The sequence below is a fragment of the Mesitornis unicolor genome, unplaced genomic scaffold (genome assembly GCF_000695765.1).
Source record: "Mesitornis unicolor isolate BGI_N332 unplaced genomic scaffold, ASM69576v1 scaffold16303, whole genome shotgun sequence".
Classification (NCBI taxonomy): Eukaryota; Metazoa; Chordata; class Aves; order Mesitornithiformes; family Mesitornithidae; genus Mesitornis; species Mesitornis unicolor.
Genome location: NW_010174111.1, coordinates 22,996 through 30,272, shown reverse-complemented (window position 1 = coordinate 30,272; position 7,277 = coordinate 22,996). Strand labels below are relative to the sequence as shown.

At 51.5% G+C, this 7,277-nt stretch overlaps 1 long non-coding RNA gene across 1 annotated transcript in view; it reads left to right on the top strand.

The window, feature by feature from the left end:
* The window catches only part of LOC104537926, a gene marked incomplete at its 5' end in the record, with an annotated part of 4,575 nt that extends 2,828 nt beyond the window's left edge, over positions 1-1,747 (top strand). The window contains one exon of the long non-coding RNA XR_728111.1: positions 1,465-1,747. This is a non-coding gene — a long non-coding RNA (uncharacterized LOC104537926). The remainder of the gene's footprint in view (positions 1-1,464) is intronic.
* Between the last annotated feature and the right edge of the window lie 5,530 nt (positions 1,748-7,277).

The following is a 7,277-nucleotide window of genomic DNA, read 5'->3' as shown; positions in this document are numbered from 1 at the left end:
GAGGGGAAAGGGGTTAATAGAGAGCATCTGTTAAGGATTTAGTGGCCAGCCCAGCCCTAAACCACGACAAGGCACTGCTGGGCACCTGGCCAGACTCAACTCTTGCCTTCCTGCCCCTTTCTTCACCACATCCTTGCCCCTGACCTGTCTGTTGATATTATGGGACTACCTCTCCCTGGCACCTTTGAGTGCTGTGTTACACTTTTCTATGGGACCTAATTTTTCCTTGCTCTTGTGGGTGCCATGGTGCCAATGAAAATTCCTGGCAGCTTTCTCCCTCAGTGTGTCACTTGTCAGACACCTGGCGTCAGCACCCAGCCTGTGCTCAAATGGATCTGTGTGCTGTGTTTGCCACCTGCCTAACATGCTGTTCAACAGCTCTGCTCTGTGAGACTGTCCACTCCCTGCTCGGGATCTGTCACTTCCACCTCGGCTTGGTTGAGGAAAGAAAAGATGTTTCTCTGTTTCTCGGGACCCCTTGGTCAGCCACACAAGGCTTAACGAGCTCTCCAAGTGTTGCTCTGCTGCTCCAGCTTTGTGGAACTTGAGGGAACTTGACTTTTACTGAAACACCCGCGGAGCTTTTCCTTTTCTGACAGTGTTGCTGATCATTTGTAAATGGGTTCTTCCTTTCTGTGGGGCCCCTCTAAGCATTAAGTAAATCCCAGGGATTAGGTTTTTTTGCTTGCTCTCCCTTCACGTGGGTTAGTCCTGCTTGCTGCTGTTGGATTTTGTCTCAGGGTGTTTCCCATCCCTTTTTCTAAGTGGGAGCCCCTATGCTGCTCTGTGCTTGTGATTACAGAAGTTGCACAGAGCCAGAAGGGGTTTGCAAACAGATTTCTTTTTTTTGTCTTTTTAACCATGTGTGACAGGCATGGCTTGGCTCTTGGCATGCTGGGGCTTCACGATGCCACCCTGTTGCTGTGTGTGACAAGGATTTGTCTGGCAGAGGAGTATCATCCCCATCCCTTGTCATCTTCTTGGGCAGTATTTCTGCAGCAGACAGACAGAGTGGAATGGCTCCAGGGGTGTGGGGACAGCCCTTCTCCATGGAGGCAGATGGTGCTCTGTGTAGCTCTGAGACTTCTGGACAGCACACGATCCCACAAAATCTCTCTAACTCTTCCCTGCTGTGCTTTGTGTCTCTCTTTGCCATCTTGCACAGCTCTCTGCTGAATTGGTCCCTGAGCCTGCTCTTGATCCTGAAGCCCAACCCAGTGGCTGCTGTCTCAGTGGGCTGGTGGAGTTTGCCTCTGTCTGCCAGCTGTGGTCCAGCTGTTGGAGCACAGGATGGGAGGCAGGAGCCAGGCTCCTGGCTCTTTCCTTCTCATGTGCTGTCCCAAGCCACCCTTGAAAGTGCCGTGATGGTTCAGCTTGGGATATTTGATCTTCTGCCGCAGCAGATGATGTTGGTGGAGGCTGTGCATGGGACCTGGTGTCTCACTGTTGTGCCTTTTCTTGTAGGAGACAGGGCTTTTAACAAAGGTGCTGGAGAAGTATTTTTCAAACTGAAGAAGCACAGCCATGGAAGATGAGGTCGGCAGGCTCGGCCATGCATGGCAAACAGAGGAGAGCATCGTCCTTGTGGGTTACTGTAGCAACATCACTTTTATTTATTCTTTCTGTAATATTGTTAATAGTGATTGCTTGTATGAAAAGCAGAGCCTCCCTGTATATTTCCTGTATGTTTTCTGCTTTCTTGATGTCTGATGTGCCCCTGTGAATAAAACTGGCTCTTTGCACAGACCCGCTCAGGCTCTTCTGTGGGGGTGGGCAGGCAGACCCCAGGGCTTGTGCAGGAAGAATGGGGAGTGGGAGCAGCTTGGTGGGGGATGGAGGGAAGCTCCTGCCTCTGAGCAGCCAGGAAGGGTTTGAATTCAGTCCCTGCAGCCTCTGCTCACTGGAGAAGACCCTGACTGCTGTGTAACAAAATTACAAGCTTGGATGAATTGATTACACCACTCACTACTGGAGCATCTTTATAACCCTCTTTGCTGGAGAGATTACCAGCAAACCTTCCTGGAAACAAAAAGCATCTTGCTCGTGGCATTACTGGGGTTTCTGGTTTGGGCTGGGTCCCTGCCTTGTGTGACCCCAGGGTTTACTACAGGCTCATTGGCCTTGGCTGTCCCTTCTCCTGCTGTCCCTCATGTGAAGCTGCTGGCTATTAAACACCTAGCCTTGTTATGTGCCTGCTCTGGGACGATTGCTTAGTGTTATCTTGGTGCCCCTTTGCCTTGTGCGTGCAGTTAAGCACTCGCAGGGGGAGAGGTACACTGGGGTCCTCTGATGTGCAGGACAGCTGATGTAGGGCACAAATTGGACTGCCCAAAGTGAGTGATGGAGCACTGGCTCTGATTCTGCACCTTCTGAAAGGGCTACTTGCAGATGCACCCTATGTCCCACAGACGTCCCTGGGGATGTCCCTCGGCAGAACTAAACCTGGCAGCGCATCCCAGAATGATGCCATAAACGGAACAATCAGCTTTCCCCCCCCACACACTGCTGATGCTAAATTCAACCTGAACATTTGAGCTCCTTTAGGGAGGAGAGCCTTTCTCCCAGGAGCAACTGGAGCCCAGAGCCATGTCATGCCAAGCCAAGAGACAATCCAGCATCTGAACATGCTGTGGACCACTAAAGGGGAGAAAGTCATGGTAGGAGACCTTCCCACCTTGCTCCAAATCACTTCAAGGGTCGCTTGAAGTCCAAATGGTGCTTATGAATATGTTGCTCTTGCAGGAACTTACTTATGAGCGAGGGAAAGGCAGTGACAGTCCTAAGTCCTTTTCTGGGGAATTGCAGGAGAGAATGGCTGATCTCCACCCCAGGGCAGATGTGGGGCATGCAGGCACAGATGCCCTGGCCCACTTGCATTATGGCACTCCTTTGCCTTCCACCCAGCCCCAGACCTGGAGATGCTTCTCAGGAGATGGTGTGGTGCTGTGAACCCATTGCCAGTGTCACAGGATATCCCAAGCCAGGTGAAAGCTGAGTGCCAGTGTAGGGGACAGCTGGGGACATCATGGGATCCCTAGGTCCTACCTGGGGCAGGCTAGCAACTGCTCCAAAGGCTACAGGTCTTGAACCAATAAATGAGCATTTGTTTTCCACTTACAGCCCAGCCTTTGAGTAGTTAGTGTTTTCTCAGCTATTCAAAGGTTGGTTTTAGTGGGTAAAACTCAAACATGCTACAACTAGTTTTCCCCAGGCATTGTCTTCAAAATCTGGTGCTCCCCATCAAATGCCCCAATGCTAGGGCCCGTCATCCTTCAGGAGAGCAGGACCAAGTTAAGAGGGAGTTTTCCAGGAGGCACTTGATGATGGTTCGGATCATGCCAAGCCTCCCTTGCCTCACTGGAGCAGTTGCACGGCTGCAGCTCCTGCCTGGGGCCCTCCCAGGTTCTCCAGCCTGCTGGTGAACAACCCACCTGCAGCACCACAGCAGTCTCTATTCCTTTCTTGTGTCCTTCATGATCTCCTACCCACCAGCTTTGCTCAAGGTGTCTCACTGCCCCACTGTCCTTCTGCAGTCACTCATGCCCAAGACTGCAGGAAGCCTTCCTCCAACCCATTTTTTTTTTCCTAGGCTTACTGCTGTGTGCTGGGATGTGAGTGACCCCCCAGCTCATCTTTCATTAGCTGTAGCAAAGCCTTGGCTTAAAACTAATTATAACCAAGAAAATGAATGACATCATATATCATGTTTGACACTGGAGCAGACCAGATGCCTCTCAGGCAGCAGTGTGGTGGACTGACAGCCTAATGGGATTCCTGACCCAGTGTCATGTCATGGGTTCCTGAACATCACAGCAGAAACCTGCCATGAGACACCTAGGTGAGATCCTCACCCTCCCACCCGCACAGAAGGACCTGCCTGTCTGTCTGTCCTCCATTGCTGCTGTCTTGTGGGTCGAGATAAAGATGGGGAGGTCACATGGTGATTACTGTCATGGGCAAAACAGACTTAATGTTTGGAATTCACCCCCACCACCTCATCACCACCTCCAACTGCCTAAAGGGAGGTTGTAGAGAGGTGGGTGCTGGTCTCTTCTCCCAGGTGATGGGGGATAGAACAAGGGGAAACGGCACCAAGCTGTGCCAAGGGAGGTTCAGGTTAGAGATAAGGAGGAAGTTCTTTCCTGAGAGGGTCGTCAGAAGCTGGAACAGGCTGCCGAGGGAGGTGGTGGAGTCACCATCCCTGGATCTGTTTAAGGAGCAGGTAGATGAGGTACTTAAGGATATGGTTTAGTGGGTAGACAGGAACGGTTGGACATGATGATCTCAGAGGTCTTTTCCAACCGAGCGATTCTGTGATTCTGTGTGAATTCAACTTAATTTACTGTCAATAAATAGAATATAAATATTTGAGTACTGATTCAGGGTTTTGGAAACAAACAAAAAAACCCCACCCTGCATTTCCACACTTGAAAGCACCTCTCCTCCCCTTTGCCAGGCTCAGCACTGCTCCCAGCACCTCTTCTCCTCCTTGCTATCATGGCAGGTCACACTCAGTCCCCTTGGAAAAGCAACAGATGATGGCAAGTAGATGCGGTCATGTCATAGGGGTTTCCTCTCTTCTTGCTCTTTTCCTGTGCTCCACTGTGACTGCTCAACACTCACATCTCCCTTCGGGGTGTACCTGCTCTGCCGTGGGCTCATCCACAGGCAGCAGCCCCTTCGAGGGATGCCTGCTCCACCACGGCGCACTGCTTCATCCTCCTCCTCTGAACTGCTGCACAGGCCACTGGAGCAACACTGCTCCCCTCGAGCCATGTGTTGCTGAGAATCAAGGTGTCCAGCACCTGTCTGGCACAGGATGACTCGGGCTGGAGAGGACCTCAGCAGGTCTCCAGTCCAGCCACCTTCTCTGAGCAGGGTCAGCTCTGGGGTCAGACCAGGTTACTCAGGACTGTCCTGTCAGGCCTTGAAAACCTCCAGATAAGAAGGCTGGGTGATCTGCTCCACTGCTCAATTGTTCCAATGTTTCTTCTTCTCGCACATAGGCATGCAACCACTCAAGCCCCAAACTCCCAATCCCACTTCCATTTAAATTACAAACTGAGAGGGTCAGAAAAACCTTTGAGGAATACCATTATTTTTTGGCAATTTGTGTGCTCTGCCCTGGCACCTGCCTTTCTGACATTTATCTGCTGGCCCGCAGCATGCTCAGTCTCTCGGCACAATGCCCCATCACTCACCACGTCATATTCTTTGAGGGTTTCCAGGACCAAAACTTTGTGTACAGGCTTGGGAAATGAGCAAATTCTTCAGGTTGGTTTCTTTCTTTTCCAGCTCTGGTTTGTTCCACTTGCTGTTCTGGTTCAAGGCTGTCACTCCATGCTGCTGCTTGGACTCAAGAACTTGCTCACAGCAGAGCTGGCTGCTTCTGCCCACCACAAGCAGAGACATAGCAAGGCCACTGACCCAACTAAGGTCCCTGGGATGACTTCCCTGGGGTGCACAGACCACTGCGCTGCGGCACAGATCCTCAGACACCCTGGCAGTTCAGAGCAGGGACGTCTGCCATCGTAGCCGGTCTCCTGGACTTCCCCCACAACCTGTGGCCATAGTCATGGGAAAAGGTTGTGAAGTGAGATAAGAGAAATGGAGACAAGCCACCTTCACTGCTGACATTTGTTTCTGTTTGGTTGTGGGACTGCCTAATGGAGAGGAGGTGGCTCAGGGATGTTTGTGAAAGTCCATGGGCACCACTTGGTGTCATTGGTGTCCCCGGCTTAGTGAAGTGGGGTTGTTCAGTGTGGAAAAGAGTAGTCCAGAGAGACCTTCCAGTACCTGATGAAGCCTACAAGAAAGCTAGAGAGGGACGTTTTACAAGGGCATGGAGTGATAGGACTAGGGGTAGTGGTTTCAGACCAAAAGAAGGAATTTAGATTAAATATTAAGAAGAAATTCTTTACTCTGAGAGTAGTAAGACACTGGCACAGGTTGCCCAGAGAAGCTGTGGATGGCCCCTCCCTGGCAGTGTTCAAGGCCAGGCTGGATGGGGCTTGGAGCAGCCTGGGCTGGTGGAGGTGTCCCTGCCCATGGCAGGGGGATTGGAACTGGGGGAGCTTTAAGGTCCCTTCCAGCTCAAACCATCCTATGACAAGTGCTCCCTGTCATGCTCATTCACACAGGACTGGCTCTCATGCTATGCCTTCAGGATAGGAGCGAAAGAGGCAGAAAAGAAATCAGGTTGCCATCAGGAAGCAAAACAGTCTCCTAAACGGCTTTGCCACCCACCATGCTCCTCCAGCCAAAGCTCATCTTATCTGAGATGAACACCAAAACCTGAACTGACCAAGGTAAACCCAACCAGTACAGAAGCTGAGACGGCCTGAGGAAATGAGTGTCCACAGCTTGGCACCCCTGTTGTCTTGAAAATTATTTGCAGGGAACAGGGTGTCCTCGTGCAGAGGAGCCAAGGTGAAATGTAGTGCAGGGTTGCAAACCATCTGGATGCTCCAGCAAGGATACAGAGGCCTTTTCTCCGTGACAGGACCCAACAGCTGACTGGGAGCACTGGGAGCATGGAAAGAGGGGAGGAATGCCAGTGACACAGAAGCATCTCACACAATGGCAAACCATGGACAGAAAGGATGTGTATCCTGAAATCAGTACTGGAGCCTTCAAAATAGTGCAGCCCCATCGTACGTGCTCAGGTGGCCAGCTTGCCTTGCTCAGCTGTGGGGACTGAGGATGGGGTCTCCTGACAGGTGAGGAAAAGGGAGATCTAAGCCACGTACTAACTTTCCCCACCTCGAGCATGGCAGAAGCACTTTGGAAAACACGGATATGGGACCCTGTGGTGAAGCGTTTCATTGCATCCTTGGATGCATTGCAGGCTTCCAGCTGAGGCCTCCAAGAAGGGAGTCAGCTAAAGAAGGGCAGGAGATGTGCTCTGGTAGACAGTAAGGGACCTGACAGAGATCTGGTACCTCCATGGGAACCCCAGTAGTTCAGAAAATGTCTCCGTCTCACACTGGAGCTGACAACGGCTCCCCAGCTTCACTTGGAAATGAGAGGGAGCCAAACTCCCCTTCTCACACCACATAGACCTTGTCATCCAGCCCATTCTCAGCCGTTATAGGAAACTCTTCTCCTGACCCTTTTCCTCAGCCCAGGAGATGCCTTCTGAAGTATGAAATTACTCCAGTGTTGCTCATCCCAAGTCAGCTCTTCCCACCCCAGCCCCAAGCAAATGCCTTGTTCTGGACTTGGGTGGGCTGTGCATAAGAGACCACAACAAGGACATCATGGAACATGATGTCTTG